This window comes from Acanthochromis polyacanthus, chromosome 18 (genome assembly GCF_021347895.1).
Source record: "Acanthochromis polyacanthus isolate Apoly-LR-REF ecotype Palm Island chromosome 18, KAUST_Apoly_ChrSc, whole genome shotgun sequence".
Lineage (NCBI taxonomy): Eukaryota > Metazoa > Chordata > Actinopteri > Pomacentridae > Acanthochromis > Acanthochromis polyacanthus.
In genome coordinates, this window is record NC_067130.1 from 32,720,560 (window position 1) to 32,739,266 (window position 18,707).

The window sequence follows — 18,707 nt, forward strand, 5'->3', positions numbered from 1 at the left end:
TTCCAAACTCATAATCAGTCAGTCTGCCTATTTAAAGGGAGACAAGTAGTCACCCTGCTGTTTGGTGAAAAGGTGTGTACCACACTGAACATGGACAACAGAAAGCGAAGGAGAGAATTGTCCCAGGACATCCGAAAAAAAAATTATAGACAAACATCTTAAAGGTAAAGGCTATAAGACCATCTCTAAACAGCTTGAAGTTCCTGTGACAACAGTGGCTCATATTATTCAGAAGTTCAAGACCCACGGGACAGTAGCCAACCTCCCTGGACGTGGCCGCAAGAGGAAAATTGATGACAAATTGAAGAGACGGATCGTTGGAATTGTATCCAAAGAGGCCAGAGCAACCTCCAAAGAAATTAAAGGTGAACTCCAAGGCCAAGGTACATCAGTGTCAGATCGCACCATTCGTCGTTGTTTGAGCCAAAGTGGACTTCATGGGAGACGACCAAGGAGGACACCACTGCTGAAAAAAACTCATAAAAAAGCCAGACTGGAATTTGCAAAAATGCATGTTGACAAGCCACAAAGCTTCTGGGAGAATGTCCTTTGGACAGATGAGACCAAACTGGAGCTTTTTGGTAAGGCACATCAACTCTATGTTCATAGACTCAAAAACCAAGCATACGAAGAAAAGAACACTGTCCCTACGGTGAAACATGGAGGAGGCTCAGTAATGTTTTGGGGCTGCTTTGCTGCATCTGGCACAGGGTGTCTTGAAAGTGTGCAAGGTACGATGAAATCTGAAGACTATCAAGGCATTCTGGAGAGAAATGTGCTGCCTAGTGTCAGAAAGCTTGGTCTCAGTCGCAGGTCATGGGTCTTCCAACAGGACAACCATCCAAAACACACAGCCAAAAACACCCAAGAATGGCTGAGAGAAAAGCGTTGGACTATTCTAAAGTGGCCTTCTATGAGCCCAGATCTGAATCCCATTGAACATATGTGGAAGGAGCTGAAACATGCCATTTGGAGAAGACACCCATCAAACCTGAGACAACTGGAGCTGTTTGCTCATGAGGAGTGGGCCAAAATACCTGTTGACAGCTGCAGAACGCTCATTGACAAATACAGAAATCGTTTAATTGCAGTGATTGCCTCAAAAGGTTGTGCAACAAAATATTAAGTTATGGGTACCATCATTTTTGTCCAGCCCTATTTCATTAGTTTGTTTTTTTAAATAATTATGTTAATCAACAATTCAAAAGTGATTGCTGATTTTGATTATTTAATTTTCAATAAATTTTTATTTATTGTTACTTTTGTGAGTTTCAAGTGATTTCAGTGAGAATTGTGGGTTTTTCCTTCTTTAACTGAGGGGTACCAACAATTTTGTCCACGTGTGTATGCAGTACCTTTAGCAGCAATAATCATGATAACAAACCTCTACTTAAAGAAAGAAAACAGTTACAGCATGAACAATGGTATAAAAATGAATGGTGTTCACTGATTAAATACAGTCTTTCTACCCTCTGAAGAGGCAAAAACAGAGGCATTCACAAAGCGTGTGATGCATGACAGGTTGTTTCTTCATGTAAAATAGATTTTTGGTTAAAAATTCCATTAAGCTGCTCTATTTTAGAGGCTAAGTGGAGGCAGGTCATTTTTGACCCTGAGGACAGGAGGAGTGTTCAGGACGTTAAGACAATACAAGGGTTCAATGTGCTGTATGACCACACAATGAGATCCTACTAACAAATCACACAGATGACCTATGTGGTGACAACAGAAGAAATAAATAGCATAAGACCTTTATCTAACCAGCAGAAACTGCAGCACAGCTTCACCTGTTTTTAACATTTCTGGTTTTGACATTTGCAGGAGTGTATCAGCTACTACCAGGGGTGAAAGTAAGCCAGAACGATCCGGTACTGCGTACAGGAAAAAGATCTGGCGGCGGTATGCTGCTCTTCCACCGGTACGCCGCCCGACTGCCTGGTATCGACCGTTCACTCAGCAGTACGTATGTGATTGTGCATGTGTGTCTACTTTCCGTAGCACAGCGACTGCTATGGCCAGCAGCAGCTAATAGCAAGTAGGTGCGCTTGATTTTTTGCACTTGGACATTTCCCACAACTCGTCAATAGACGCTTACGCCGGGACGGGGCGAGCAATGAATTACATCTGAAATTCCACACGTTCTTGTGATTGGCTGAAAAACTTGAAACTGGATGTACAGCGGTTATCATCGACAGATGCATATTTTAAATAAAAATGGAGAGAAGCAGTACAAAACAGTCAAAAAAAATTTTTGTCAAAGTAATAATGCGAGGAAAATAACATCTTTGATTAAAGGAAAAGACCGGGTCAGGGGCGACCAAGGTACGTTTTATCAGTCCATTTCCTGGCTATAAAAGACACGAGCAGAAACAAAAAATCAAGCCGTTTTTTCGTTTTGAGCAAAAAAACAAATAAACAAGAAACGGTTCGTTTTTTCGTTTTCACCCCCAAAATGAAAATACGACTCCATATTTCGTTTCATTGGTGGGCGGGGCTTCGGAGCCCATCACAATAAAGCTCCTGCGCTGGCAGGCATAGACAAACTGACTTTCATTGTATTGCCTGCCCCCACTGCACTTCCCCTAATTCTAAATCAAAGCAAGTCATGTACACAGTACAGGGTTTGCACGAAAGTAGGCTATTTATTGATTGAATGAGCGAGAGATAGCCTATTTATCGGCGATTAAACACCCAAGAGGAGGCCGAAGAGGCGTGCTGAAAGTATGTATATAAAGTGACCAGCAGGTGTCGCCATGCCTTAACGTTGCCACCAACCATCCCCTATATACATCAGGAGATTAATACATTGATCTGGGTTCATGGCAGGGTGTGCCCTCAAAAAAGGCTTTAGTTTCGAGATACCCCTACCAGTTAAAACAACACACCACCATGTTTTTAATATCCAGTAAATGTGCCACATTCATTAAAGGACTGGTTGTGGAACTTAATTCTGGTGGCAAATATGTGTTTATTATTAATATTATCATTATTGTTTTATTATTATTTTTATTATGTTGTTGTTGTTGTTATTTGCTATAATTTAGGCTATCCTTATATCTTGAAAAAGCCTGTCCAATTAAGAGTGAGGTGGGGGAAAGAAGCCCAGAGTTTCATCATGGTCACTCAAAAGTTGATACCTGCTCAACGTAACTAGAAAGTCAAACTCAGTTTTAAAATGCATAATAATATAAACTCATGCAAACATAACAGTCTGGTGAATGTGGATTCTGCGCCGTTTGTCGATGGTGAATGTTTAATGGGGGGAGATCTGGGATAGGCAGATCCAGTTGCTTTGGTTTGGTTTTACAGGAGTTCTTCTGTACTTTTGTTTTATTCATTGGGAGAGCATAAATACAAATGGGGTTTCATCTTATATGTGATATACTTTAGTATGTGATATAATAAATATATCTATCAGATGACACACAACTTTACATCTCCTCTGACCCCACAGCCCTACTCCCTCCTAACTCCCCCATCGCCTGTCTCCAGAATTTCATCAAACTCAACAGAAATAAAACTGAGGCCCTGCTCATCGGCTCCAAGTCCACACTCCCCAACATCCCCCATCATTATGGACAATATCCCAGTCTCCCTCTGTCATCAGGTGAAGAGTCTTGGACTTATACTGGACAGCACTTGCTCCGCACATCCATAACATCACCCAGACAGCCTTCTTTCACCCTCCAAACATCTCAAGACTCTGCCCCTCACTCACCCAATCAAGTACCGAAACCCTGGTCTACTCATTTGTCACCTCTCGCATTGATTACTGAAACACCCTCCTCACCAGACTCCCAGCCAAACTCACTAACATCCACAACTTGGTCACACACATCATCACCCGCACCAAATCCTCTGGACTGCTGATCCTCACACCCATTCTCATCCAACTCCACTAGCTCCTGTACACTACCGCATCCCCTACAAGATCCTCCTCCTCATCTATAAGGCCTTCCACCACCAAGCCCCCACTTACATCTCTGATCTCCTACAAGAGTACAATCCACCCCGTCCCCTCCGCTCCACATCCACTGGACCACTCTCTACCCCCACACCATGTCTGCAATCCCTTGGTGCTCAGGTTTTCAGTGGCTCAGTCCCAAAGCTTTGGAACTCTCTCCCAACATTCTAAACACACCTCAGAACCTACCTCTTTCAGCAGTCATTGTCATTATAACTTCACTCTCCCCTGTTTTAAACATGTTTTAATTTTGTTTTACCAGTGTATTAGCAATGGTCTCAACAGCGCTTAATGTATCTATGTATATATTTAACTGTGTAAGGCCACTTTGGGTGACTTGAAAGGCACCGTGAAATGAATGTTTTTATCATTATTATTGTCGTATTATATGTGATTAATCTTATATATGTGATGAATTTTATACAGCATCATACGTGACATAACGTGACATATTGAGGAAGCTAGATAAAGCAGAGATGAGACTAAAGCCTGGTGAAAAAACAACAGTCTTTAATACAAGAATAACAAGAACAAAGTCAGAAAGAAGAAAAATATAAGAATAACATTATGTCACAAAAATGTCGATGACATTTCAGCTCTCTCTACACATATCTTTTCACAGTATTGATGAGGTCCTTGATCCCGCTTTGAAAACTGGTCGGATTGTTGTTCACAGCATTGTCGATGAGCACAGAAGTGTCCAAGTATTGCTGTGCAAATTCATTTTCAGCTGCTGTTTGTTGTTCAGCTGTGGGGAATAGGTTTCTCCCGAAAAGAGAGACTTGTGTCAGCGATGACCCACTTCCTGGCGGTAAGCTTGTGCAGCTTCTGCAGCCTCTGGCAAACAATCTGCCGGCAGTTTCTTTGGGCATCCACTCAGAGCCGGTTGATTTGGAAAACCTTTTCCTAAAATAAGCAGATAGAAACACAAATCATCACAGAATTAAGTTTGGGTAATTAGCATATCACCATCATGCATATCAATCCACCTCAATAGCCTTGTTTGCATGCAGACTTTTTCTCATTGCAATTAAAATCATTCCAAACTGACAATCGCAGATTAACTATTTACACATGACAGGATCTATTCCAATTTGGTGTTTACATGAGCAGCTACCGTACATAATCACAACAGCCATTATACAGACGTGCAACTGCCTGTGCTCTGTATCTTATCCACAGAGCATCAACCTCAACACATCCCCACCAAAGGCGATGTGGAGGGCTCCATAGCAGCGCAAGAGACAGAGCATACGCAGACAGAATGCGGCCTGACAACTTTACTTTTTCACAGTTTACATGAAAAAAGATTTCATTTGATCGCTTTGGGGAAAGGAATATTCCACCCCTGTGAAACCGAATGAAATTCCATTTGTTTTTTTCTGTTTATTCTAATTGAGGTGTATATGTAAAATTTTTATTTGGTTACAGCTTCTGAATCAATTCCAATGAGAATGGAAGGTTCCATGTAAAACCAGTTATTGTTAATTCCAAGAGAGTTGTTAAAGCATGCTTATTCAAGTGAGCTGTTAGTATATTTCTACTAAAGCTAACATACATTTTGTTTACCCTAATGTTCTTATAGATACGTTACACTGAAAAGTAGTCCAAGTATTTTTGGCTTCAGTGTTCAATACAAGGAGGTAACTAAATTATCTGTTAAAAAAAAAAAAAACAACTATATTCATTGTAGAGTCTGACAGGTCGAGAAATATTTGTTCCACTAGACAACAGATATAGTCAGCAGACAGACATTTACACACATACACAAACACAGGTAAGTTTCTGGAATAAATTAATACGTATCAGAACATTGACTATAATTCCGATAGGGATGGCAAACATCAATTATACCAAGAGCAATGGGATATGAACCGCAGCCTTGTAATTTTACACACTGCTATGTTTATAAAGTAGAAGTACATTGAAAGAAAATTTATAAAACAGTATAACCTTGGATCCTGTGTGCATTCCAGGACTGCACCATCCGACAAAGTCCAATCTCTGCTACCTGACATGCAAGTGTGGAGACACAGTATCGTGCGAAGTTGTCCTCCATGTCAAGTTCCTCCTGGACGAGAGCCGTTTTCAGTGGGTAGTTCACTCTGTTGTTGACTTCTGGCCACATCCTTTCAACAATATGATTCTGGAATTTCAACAGAGCAAAAACAAAAAGTTAAATTTACTTTCAGTTATGACTGTCATTACTTGCAGCTAATATTGAAGCCGAATAGGATGGGCAACCGGCAGTCCAGGGGCCGCACACGGCTCATGCCCTCACTTGAAGGGGCCCTCAGATTAATTTTTGAAATTTATAAAAATGTATCCTCTGTGGTGCTGAATCAGTTGTAATGACACACCTGGTCACTACAGTGCAGTTCCAACTATCCCTCATCATCAGTCTTCCCAACTAATGAGGAAGAGATGTTGTGCCATGGATAAGAGCGGAGGAAAGAGAAAACTTGATTGAGAAAGTAGTGTGTTCCAGGGTCCAAGTTTTCCATGCCATGCAGCCATTGATAGCCCTCTCTCTCTCTCTCTCTCCCTCCCTCTTCAGAGTTGTATCTGCAACCTGCAGTCAGGTCTGTTTTTTCAAGCTAGGCGCAATGTGTAGAGAATTATGCTTTGGAGTCAGACAAATCACAATGAGTCGTTCTTTTTGTTTATTTCAAACCTTTTCTATTCCTATTTATCAAAAAGGAGTACAACTGTCATACATGCATTTGAGTATGGAATATGCCAAATTACTGTGCGCTATATGTTTGGTCAATAAACAAATACAAACATAATTAAAACAGCAGTTTTCATATCTGGTTAAGAGTGCAGTCCCAGGTGGCCCTCTGTTAATGTCTAAGAAAAATTGTGGCCCCTGCCATTATTTCAGTTGATTCATTTGGTGGTTTTCACACATGGTAAGTAGGATTCCCAAGCAGAAGAAAGAGGGGAACTGAACACAACAGCATAAGCTGCCTTGACCCTAATGATAATTAACCATTAAAATCATTCCTTTTTACCCCCTAAAGTTTGCTCTGTATTACTACATTAGCTTGACTAGTAACGCATGTTTTAGACTAATGAGGAAATGGCTAGCAGTTTTCCAGAGAGGAGTAGTTTGCTTGAGTTCATGATGCCCATCAACTCCAGCCATGGCACAGTTCTTATGGATGTCTGACCATATCATGTTGCTCTTGTCAGAGACATCAGTATCAGATAATCGCCGATAAATAGGCTATCTCTCGGTCATTCAATCAATAAATAGCCTACTTTCATGCAAACCCTGTACTGTGTACACCACTTGCTTTGATTTAGAATTAGGGGAAGTGCAGTGGGGGCAGACAATACAATGAAAGTCAGTTTGTCTATGCCTGCCAGCGCAGGAGCTTTATTGTGATGGGCACCGCACCGGCGGGCTCCAAATCCCCGCCCACCAATGAAACGAAATATGGAGTCGTATTTTCATGTTGGGGGTGAAAACGCAAAAACGAAAAAGCGAACTGTTTCCTGTTTTTTTGCTCAAAACGACAAAAAGAAAAAACGGCTTGATTTTTTGTTTCTGCTCGTGTCTTTTACAGCCAGGAAACGGACTGACAGGGACACTGAAGAAGGGTTACCACAGAATCAAATCAGAAACTAACTACGACTACTACAACTACTTTAGGCCTCTGTGGAATATATTTTAGGTGATGTGTTTTGATGTTTAGTTCCATTCTGAGTGTTTGCTCGTGACCTCATGTCTGTTCTTAGAGCCTTGTATTCTGGATGTTTATCAGTGTTTCAATTAAAGAAAAATGTTTACCATATTTTCAAGTGTTTATAATTCCTACCTCTTCCATTGGCCTACAGTAAAATATTAATATGATTTCATTTGTTTGTGTTTTAACTTTGCTCTTTTAAAATGCATGAAGTTAGAGCGAGTCGAGGGTTTTGGTAATAGTACCGGCAAGAATTTAAAACTACTTTCACCCCTGGCTACTACTAGTAAAACCACTTGCGTGTTGCTTCAAAACATAATAATGTTGGTGTCGGGAGGCAGACACCCTCTCTATTTTGAAGTCCAGGCTTAAAACCTTCCTTTTTGACAAGGCTTATATTTAGGGCTGACTGGGGGACCCTGAGGGGTCAGCTGCTGTCTTCATTGGCACATCTGGCTTCCTCTTGGACGTACCCTAGTTCTGCTACTATAGGCCTAGGTTGCTGGGGGACCTCTCTGGATGCATTGAGTCCTTCTCTATCTACATTTATATTTAAAATATATACTGTTATTGCATTACACTAACTCTGTTTCTCCCTGTGTCCTTTCTCCGAGTGTCCCTGGTCCCAGAGCTGGATGCTTCAGATCTGAGGTTGATGTTCCACCAGCTGGTCCAGTCTCCATCATGTCCACTGTGGGATGCTGCTGCTGACCTTCCTCCAGCCCACTGCTTCCAGCTGCTCATTTCCACCAGTCTACTCTGCATCACCCTCACTATACTTGATATGCTCTTCTACATATTTTTGAGTTTCCTACCAGCTATATATATATATTACATTTGTTGCCAGAGTTGTAAATCCTAAGAGTAGACTATGAATCAGTTTCAATGTTAGCTTCTGTAGTATCTGATCTGACAGATGTATTACTTAATAAGTTAGTAGAATGTAATCTGTTTTGTTTGTTCTAATATCTGATATGAGTTGCTTGTTATATGTAGTGTCTGCTCTGGTGTGGACCACAGATAGATCCTGAACTGAACCCAATGCATGCTACTACCCTTGTATCCTTGTATCTGCCCTGTGCTGCTGCAATACTTCAATTTCCCCTCTGGGGATCAATAAAGGATTATCTTATCTTATGTTAATTACAGGCGTGACTAATTCTACCCATGTCACTGGAATGTGTTTTTCAATCTCAGGAACAGATGACCTGTTGTTTTTGGGGCACCCATGTCTAGCTAGAAGATGGATGGGTCCTTTGGGATTGCAGAGCCGAGGGGTTCTACTCAAGGGTGGTCTTGTTTTTAAGTAAGGGATCTTCAAACATGAACCAGATGTTGTAATTCTATCCTTCACCAGAAGGTATAAAAGCGACCTGACTACTTTGTTCGAGGAGGAATCAATTTGCAGGCTCCTTCCAGACAGACAATGGTGCCTGTTCAGACGCTGTCTTTTTATAATAAAATCATATTATATTAAAAGCAACAGTGTCACCGGACATGTTATTCAACCTCGGCACATCTAAGAGGAACCACGACACTTCTACTTTGTATCGTCTGTCTTATCATGGATGTATCAAATTGTGTGTTTTACGTTCCTTGTTCCCCTCCCCCTCTCTACCTATCTCAACCCCTCTTTACCCCTCTCTACCCCTCTTTACCTCTTCTGTCCCTCACAACCGGCCCAACCAGCAGCAGATGGTTCCCCCACATAAAGAGCCGGGTTCTGCTCAAGGTTTTCTCCCTGTTTAAAGCAAGGGCGTCAGTTTGTTTTTAAAAGTGGCGGGGATGGAGACTGGCAAAAGTGACTTTTGAGAAGTGCTTGGGATGATGACTGTAATTGATGTTGCTTTTGGTATGCGACTATAAAATGCATAAAAGTTATTTCATGTTTAAAGTAATTGTCATGTATTGAATAAAACCTGCTTGAGAGCTGTGCCGACACTTTTACATGAATTACGAACCCCTAACGAACTTCATGTTGAAATCAGCATGTCAAATAGACCACCTACATCTCAACAGGATTTACAGCTCAAGGACAGCACATAAACCAACCACTCAACTCTCTTCATCGCAAATAAGATAAAGGTTAAGCCATTTTGAATACAAAAGAATAAACCAGGGGTCACTGAGGACCATAGCTGGACTTACATCGGAGCACAAGCTGTTACCATGACAACCCATTCAAACCGCATCGTATATCCGTGACCGGGAGAATATTGACTTTAAGCCTAACCAGCCATTCCCACTCAAATCAAACAGTTTTAGCACAAAGCAACTCGAGGAGTAAAAGGAAAAATTACAAAAACACAGATAGTCAGCTCTCCAAACAAGCCACCACAATAAATCTGTCTCATGACTCAAACTCAACTCAAACTGTAGCAAAAACCCAGTAAATAAGCAGCGGAAGAAGAAAATATCACAATATGAAGCCTTCTTCGATTACCTTTCTTGTTTGCAGACTGGAAACATTTATTATCATTATAATTATCATTATTTTCTTTATTAATTCAAGTGAAATTCCACCATGGATGGATAATCCAGGCCATGACCTCCTCTTCTTCTGTGGTGTTTCTTGGAAGAGTTCGATTTTGCTACGTTGTGTTTACCGCCTTCTAAACAATCGGCGTGCGGCCATTCATTCTTTTGCCTTCTTTCATTAATAAAATCTCAGCAAATGCCCAATGAACATGTCAAAAAGAAAAGCAACCGACATCAGAGCTTTTTTCACAATGCAGAAATGCAACGTAAGCAATAGAAATCTAACAGCAATAGCACTGATATTTGTACAGTTACTGTACAATCACTCCATGAATATAACGGAGTATACCTTCTGGTTTAGCTAGCAGGACCAATTTGACTACCATTACTGTCATCAACAACTTTAGTTAATAAATGACAATTGAAACATTTTGGCCTTATGAGCCATTTTATCAAAACTCTGTCCATCCATACAGCCACATTCTGGCTTTCACTGAGGCAAATTAAAACAATCTGGTAATCCTTAATAATCACCACTAGATGTCCTCAAATATCTTCAGACTCAACAAGCTAACATACCAAATATAAACATTTACATTTTTTGCCATTGTTAAAATGCTCTGGCACCATTAAAGAAATATATTAAAAGGGTAACCTTACCATTGACACAAGTACAGACATTATTGAACATTCAAGGTACGTGAAAACAGAAAACCATCAATCTCAGGTGTGTTTTTCCATTATTTTATTTGTCTAGAAGCAGAATTCAACAGAAATAAACAAAGAGCTGCCAGAGCAGGTGACTTTATACAAAGAGTAGCTTCAGGAGCACCATGTGGTGCTAACCCAGGGATGATAATTATTAGTGATAATTAACGTCAGCTCTGCTCCATCCCGACTGAGGTATTGCTAAGGCCGAACAGCTTCAAAATGTTGAAATTCATCTGGCATCCCATACTCACACTGGATTTGGTATTATTATATCAGGAATAATGCACATTTTCCTGACAGCGTTTTACTCATGGCAAATTGTACCATTAGTAACTTCGGTATGATAGTGTGTTCAGTGTAGTTATTCAAAGACATCCACTCGTCAAAACAAAACAACCGCCCCACCTTGCATATATTTATTAAATATGATAATCACAGGGTTAAACAAGCAAACAACTTTTCAAACTCACCACAGCCATTGTCAGATGGAAATGCACACCCTGGGTCAGAGCTTCCACTTGCCACAGGCGCAAATTTAGCATCTGCATTTTTTTTAACCTCACGAAGGTGTGCTGCATGTCTGTGCAACTCTCGGCCGAGTGCGGAGGGTGTGTTCAGGAGCGTCGGAATTTTCTATACTGCTGAAAATAACTGGGGTTACAACGACTTACATGTGAAGACTTTGAATGTGGTGGAGACAAAATGATCCCTGACAAGTTTGTGTGTGTGTGTGTGTGTGTGTGTGTGTGTGTGTGTGTGTGTGTGTGTGTGTGTGTGTGTGTGTCTGGGTGGGGGGTGGGGGGGGGACCCTAAACTGACGCCAATGGATAAAAGGGTGTTTTCTTTGCCACTGTCGTCTTTGGGCTGCTCTGGGGGTTCAGGCATATGGGTTCTGGAAAGCATCTTAAAACAATTTCACTGTAATTGGCGCTATATAAATAAAATTGAATTAAATTGGTTATGTCTTTGATATCTGACTCAGAGATATTCTTGCTGGGGATCTTCAGTGTTACATTCATTATGAAACAACTTGTAAATGTTCATCTGTTTGAAAACATTCAAAACATTTCATGAAGCAGTCATGGAGCTGTAGACATTTTATTACAACTTTATTTCACGTCCAGATCTCCTCTGCTGCAGTGACACACTCTGTTGTGTCCTACTGTCACAATGTCTCTGTATCTCGTTGCCTCCTTTTACTGGAAAGACGGCAGAGCTCAAGCTGAGTGGATTCCAGCAGTATGTTCACACCTGAACAGCCATGTTCTCTCAGCAGGATGTGAAAATGTTCCAAACAGCTTCACAATATCTCCAATCACTGCTCTGCTGATGAAGAATGTCATGATAGCAGAAATGTAGCAGTCTGTACCAATACCATATCCATCCAGACATTCAGTTTGGTTCTTCTGCCTGCTCCACCACCACCACAGTCCAGACTCCATCTGGTCTGATCATCAAGGATTGCTTACATACTTCCTCACAATTGTTGTTGAAGCACAGACTAAAGGTGCTTTAAATCTAAAACATCTACTTTTAACCTGTACCAATTCTTCCATGTTTCAACCTTAGTTCCGACATTATGTTTTCCACAGATTTTTCAGGATCACGACTTCTCAGCTGTGTGGATTTTCATGTGTGCTTTTAATTGACAACTATGTTTGAATCTTTTTTCACAAGTTCCACAAGAATATGGCTTCTCACCTGTGTGACATCTCATGTGGACAGTCAAATGGCCCCGTCGACTGAAGCTTTTTCCACAGGTGTCACAAGAAAACGGCTTCTCACCTGTGTGACATCTCATGTGGTCAGTCAAATGGTTCCGTTGACTGAAGCTTTTTCCACAGGTGTCACAAGAATACGGCTTCTCACCTGTGTGACGTCTTATGTGGGGAGTCAAATTGGAAAGTTGACTAAAGCTTTTTCCACAGGTGTCACAAGAATATGGCTTTCTCTTTTTGTGAATTATCATGTGCCTTCTATGTGCTGATGAATAAGAAAATCTTTTTCCACAAGTGTTACAAACATACGGCTTCTCACCTGTGTGACATCTCATGTGGGCAGTCAAATGGTCCCGTCGACTAAAGCTTTTTCCACATGTGTCACAAGAATATGGCTTCTCACCTGCGTGACGTCTCATGTGGGGAGTCAAATTGGAACGTTCACTAAAGCTTTTTCCACAGGTTTCACAAGAATATGGCTTTCTCTTTTTGTGAATTATCATGTGCCTTCTATGTGCTGATGAATAAGAAAATCTTTTTCCACAAGTGTTACAAACATAGGGCTTCTCACCTGTGTGACATCTCATGTGGGCAGTTAAATGGCCCCGTTGACTAAAGTTGTTTCCACATGTGTCACAAGAATATGGCTTCTCACCTGTGTGACATCTCATGTGGTCAGTCAAACGGGACCGATGACTAAAGCTTTTTTCACAGGTTTCACAAGAATATGGCTTCTCACCTGTGTGACGTCTCATGTGGGCAGTCAAATGGGTCCGTCGACTGAAGCTTTTTCCACAGGTTTCATAAGAATATGGCTTCTCACCTGTGTGGGTTCTGTGATGTATCATTAAAACTGATTTATCCCTAAAAGCTTTTCCACAGACCTCACATGTTGCAGATTTTCTTGCCTTGTCATTATCACACTGTCTCGCTGACAATGGAGCATTGTCTACATCATTACTGTGACTGCTGTTACTCTGATGTCTTGGTTTCTGCTCGATACATCCAGTTGATCCTGAGTCTACATCCTTGCTTCCTTCCTGATCTGGGCTCTCAGATACACAAGAGATGTGAAACAGGAGCTGATCACTGTTTGGTTTTGGTTCACTGTGGTCACTTTCCTCATCAGCAGGAGTCACCTCAGAGGTATCAGTCTCCTGTTTCAATCCAATTAACTCTTCCTCCTGACTGGAGCAGAGTTCATCCTGTTCCACTTTAATTTGTGGTAACCCTGGGTTTAATTGGTCCAGACTGGTGCACAATTCTTCCTGTTCTATTTTAATTTGAGAAATCTCTGGGTTTGATTGGTCCCAACTGGTGCAGAGTTCCTCCTGCTGGTCTTTAATCCGTAGAGGCTCTGGGTCCTCATGGTCCACTGTGGAGTTTCTCTCCTGGTCATGGGGCTGATGGTCAACGACAGTCTTCTCATTCTCACAGACATAAGATTGTGGGAGCTCTGGAGGGACAAAGAGACAAAAGATAATGGTTACTACTGTGACGATGAGAGAACACACATCTGTCACTTTGTCCAGGACTGGCTGTCTCCAACAGAATCAGATCAAGAGTCGAATGTTTAACGCAAAAAGAATATGATAGTTTATAATTTAAGTCTTGGAGCCATGACACAGCAGCAGGAATGATACAAGCATCTACAGATGCAGTGTTTCCCCTCCCATATAACCGACGAGGTGGGCCACCTTACTGGTATAGGCCAGCGCCTCATTAAAATTCTGCCGACATTGCCGCCTCACTGGTCCGCGGCCAAAAAAAAAAAAAAAGAAAGAAAAAAAAAGTGCAGCGCAAAACCCGCCGGACCGACGAGACCGTCCGCGGGAGGGGTGCGTGGCTACGGTGGAGACGGCCCGATAGTATATATATAATTCCTGTCCTCTTCAGCCTTCAAACCTGTCAGGACATTTGGATTTTAATGTTATTCTTATTTTACTGCTGGTTACTGTACTGTTGATTTGACTCATCAGTGAAACCCAACATGTTAAGAGTGGAATGCAGTTGAACACATTACTTCTATACTCTCTAACTCTGTATGTGTGCTTTCTTTAGATCATGAATGGTCTCTATACATGGAATTATGTCTCTCGACTGAAATGATGGAATGACTGAGTCCTCTGTCAGAGTTTTATTATGAAACTGTTTGATAACACAATGCAGTTGCTGTCAGTGTGGAGTAGTTCAGATAAACACTTCCAGCACCTCTGAACAGGAAACTTTGGTCTTGCTTCCAGGGTCAATCAACACAACAATCACGTTTTTAAAATTCCACAAACATCAACTAACAGACACCATTAGGGCTGCACGATATATCAAAAAAATATCGTTTTTGCAATAATGGTCAATGCGATATCCTTATCGCAAAGTTGCGCGACAATTTTATGATTATTTAGATGTATAAATCATGCTTTTTGCATGCATAGACGTTTACTTGTGACCAATTGAGCGCGACCTTAAACCTTCCTCCCCCCACCCCGAATAGCACTTTTGCTACCAGCGCCACAACACAACATGGCAGGACACGAGAAAGACGACTGTAACGAACAACTTGTGCCTAAAAAACAGCGCACCTCTAAAATTTGGGAGTACTACGGCTTTCGGAGACAGGACAAGTCACAGACGCAAGAACTTTGCAAGTCATGCCGAAAACTTGTGGCTACGTCGTGAGGAAACACGACAAATCTGCACAACCACCTCAAACACAACCACGAGGAACTGTATGCCGTTTTCTTAAAATCTAAAACACCACGAGCTACTGCCATGAAGGCAGACAAACGAAAGGCAAGCACACAGACAACAATTGGTGAACGTTTTTTTTCTGTTACACCATACGAAAAACTTCCAAGTGCCACCAAGGTTTAACTGCGGCCATTACACGTTGTATCGTGAAATGTACACTCTCCATTAATGTCGTGTGCAAAGAAGGTTTTTTGGATATGCTGAAAGAATTCGACCGCAGATACCAAGTGCCATCACAGAACTATTTTCCAAGTCACCATTCCACAGATGTAGGAGGCATGCGTGGGGTCTGTAAAAGCGGAACTTAATAATGTGGATTTCTTTGCAAGCACCACAGATTTATGGTCCAGTCGTACTACTGAGTCCTACATCAGTTTTACTGTTCACTTTCTCACAAATGACTGATCTGAAAACACGCTGCTTAGAAGTCTCCTACTTTCCGGACTCCCACACTGGTGAAAATATAGCGGCTGCCCTGTGGGATGTGTTGATGAAATGGGGGTTGCAAGAACAGAAACAAGTGGCTGTCACATCGGCCAACGGCACTAATAGCCAATATATATAGATATCGCAGTTCTTGACACCCATATCGCACATATTTCCAATATCGTGCAGCCCAAGACACCATATTATGAGCCCATCCTCTCTTCCTCACAATGTGTCTCAGTTCACCGTTAACTATTCACCTGAACACTTCATGCTGTTCTACATGTGTAGTGGAGGTAATGATTCCACTTGCCATCTCATATTACATATTTGGTTCCCAAGGTGACCACCGGATATGGTGTGGACGCACAACGTCTGGGCCCCTGCAGACTTGGTGTGTGTTCCATTGATATGAAGAGTAGATAGGACACGCCCCTCTGAACGGCGTGCCAACAGAGACACTAAGCTAGTGGGGGCAAAGTTTCAGTGTTTTCCATTGATGTCAGTGGCAAGAAAACTAAAACAAGAAGAATGCCGGCTCATTGTGCGGCATACAGTTGCACACTATGTCGGACGATCAAGACAAGGAAACTTGGAATAACTTTCCACAGATAAGATAAGTTTTTGGTTCTTTTTTCATTATTAAATCTTGTTGAGAGCTTCCAGTCTATGAGAGCTAGCTAGCTAGTTAGCCACAAGCAAAACACTATCACGGGCTAACAGCTGGACAACCAAATACCAGATGATTAATAGTAACTGTAGTATAGTTGTACAAGCAGTAGTAGTAATACTAAAATCACAAGCAGCAGGAGCAGTATAAGTAGCTGTTAGACTCGTAGAAGTAGTATCAGCATGTGTACTAGTATTACAAGTTGTAGTAGCAGAGACAGTATCAGCAGCAGTACTTGGTGTATTACCACCACTACTAGTAGTAATAATAATAATAATACATCAAATTTATATAGTCCTTTTTGGGACACTCAAAGACGCTTTACAAGACAGACAGATAAGCAGACACATAGTAGTCGCATTACTATTAAGACCACCAATACTATCAATCGTAGTTATAAAGCCTAACTCATATATATCCAGATTAGCATCTATCTTATTCCTCCAAACCCATTTTATGATTGGGATTACTTGCAATTCTTTAGGACTGCTCACAAATAATTGAAATGTTACGAAACAATGATCCATCCTCTATACACCGCTTTATCCTCACTCGGGTCACGGGGGGTGCTGGAGTCTATCCCAGCTGACTCGGATGAAGGCAGGGGACACCCTGGACAGGTCAGCAGTCTGTCACAGGGCTACATATACAGACACACAATCACACCTACGGGCAATTTAGAGTAACCACTTAACCTCAGCTTATTTTTGGACTGTGGGAGGAAGCCGGAGTACCCGGAGAAAACCCACGCATGCACAGGGAGAACATGCAAACTCCATGCAGAAAGATCCCAGGCCGGGATTTGAACCGGGATCTTCTTGCTGCAAGGCGAAAGTGCTAACCACTAAACAATGATATACTGATCAAATTAAAAAGCTTTGGTCTCCAGTATATTGGCTAATTCAGTTCTTTGCACTTAATTTATTAGCATGATTTCTTTATAAATATGTTGTTGTGTACATACTTATTTACTTCTCTGTCTACTTTTTTCTTTACTCCATGGAGGTTTCCCAAAGACTATGGGTTGAGGAAGAAGTGGGAAGCAGCTCTGAGGAGAGAGGGCTTTGCTGCAACTATATAGCAGCCAAGAGAGAGAGATAAATAATAATTAATATTAATAATAATTCTGTTGTTTACTGTAATTCTGTTGTTTATTGTAAATGTAAATAAACTCTATGCTGTTCTAGTCTAGCTCCTTGATATATGCAAATAACTGCCTATATATATAATTAATATTAATAAATAAATAGATTACATTTGCAATTAAATCTTTTGATCTCAGAACATTTTCTCCATGTCTAAGTATTTACATTTATATATCTAATAGCTGAACTGAAAAGATTCCCTGGACTTTGGACCTAAATAATAAAATAACTAAAATTGCAGGCTACATTTGTAGGAAGCCTTTTTCAGTGTTTTCTTTTTCAGATCAAATATTCTCTATCAATAGCACATGTTTTGATGTTGACAATAAACTAAACCACACGAAATTCGGTTGAAAATGAGCAGATTCTGATTTATTTTCAATGTACATGCATTGTTTGAATGGGAACTTTGCCCCCTCCAAGATGGCCGCCACGTAGGCACGTCGCTGAGCCGGCTGCTACAGCCTGCTGGCGTATCTACTCTTCATATCTATGGTGTGTTCCCCCACATTACGGTCTCAGTCTGCTGTGTTCGGTTGCCGTGGTAAGATGACCAGTTTAAGCTCCGCTAGCAAAATGCTAATTAAGTTTAACCTCTGTGCTGAATAAATTGTTTTGTGTTTTTAGCATTATCTGGAGGTTACCACGTGCACGACTGTGAGAGTAATAGGCTCCTTGCACATCGCTGACGTTCCAACTGAAGGGTGTGGGTGGAAACTTCCGGTCAAAACTTCTGGTTATTTGAGAAGGAGAGCAGGAGATAGTGAGCAGGAGAGCAGACAGCGATCAGAGAGAGAGATATTTTTACAATGAGTGTTTTTAGCATTCAGGGGAGACGATTAGCCTTTCAGAGAGTGGGATCTTCAGCACTTCACTGTTGTGTGCCTTTATGTACCATTTTGTCACGTTATAACAAGGAAGTAAGTTTCCATACATTCCCCGTTGACGCTGCAGTGCTAGCTGAGTGGATGCAGAAGATCCGGCAAGATCACTTCAACCCGACCAAAAACACACGGGTTTGTAGTCGGCATTTTAAGAAAACAGATTTCAGTGTGACTGTGGGGGGGCTGAGGAAGCTGAAAAAGGGAAGCGTGCCTGTTTACTTTGCCTGGAATGGGTACAAACTACCTGCGCTGAGACAGAGAGTCTGGGAAC

General features: G+C 41.4%; 2 protein-coding genes and 1 long non-coding RNA gene across 14 annotated transcripts in view; 1 reads left to right on the plus strand and 2 right to left on the minus strand.

The window, feature by feature from the left end:
• LOC127530798 (zinc finger protein 37-like) overlaps positions 1–18,707 on the minus strand; it is a 151,035-nt gene that overhangs the window by 30,240 nt on the left and 102,088 nt on the right. The gene's annotated exons all lie outside the window — the stretch shown is intronic.
• Positions 1–18,707, minus strand: part of LOC127530802 (zinc finger protein 391-like) — a 281,112-nt gene that overhangs the window by 27,387 nt on the left and 235,018 nt on the right. For 3 of the 8 annotated variants that reach the window (XR_007937461.1, XR_007937462.1, XR_007937457.1), the window contains one exon: positions 10,865–12,383. The exons of 3 other annotated variants lie outside the window; for them this stretch is intronic. The gene's annotated coding sequence lies outside the window, so the exon portion shown is untranslated. Of the gene's footprint in view, positions 1–10,864; positions 12,384–18,707 lie in introns of those variants that run through there. 2 more of the 8 variants (XR_007937466.1, XR_007937460.1) reach the window with 1 other exon arrangement.
• LOC127530807 (uncharacterized) overlaps positions 1–18,707 on the plus strand; it is a 67,510-nt gene that overhangs the window by 2,493 nt on the left and 46,310 nt on the right. Inside the window, exon 2 of one of the 2 annotated variants that reach the window (XR_007937469.1) lies at positions 1,822–1,963. This is a non-coding gene — a long non-coding RNA (uncharacterized LOC127530807). The remainder of the gene's footprint in view (positions 1–1,821; positions 1,964–18,707) is intronic. The other variant, XR_007937470.1, reaches the window with a different exon arrangement.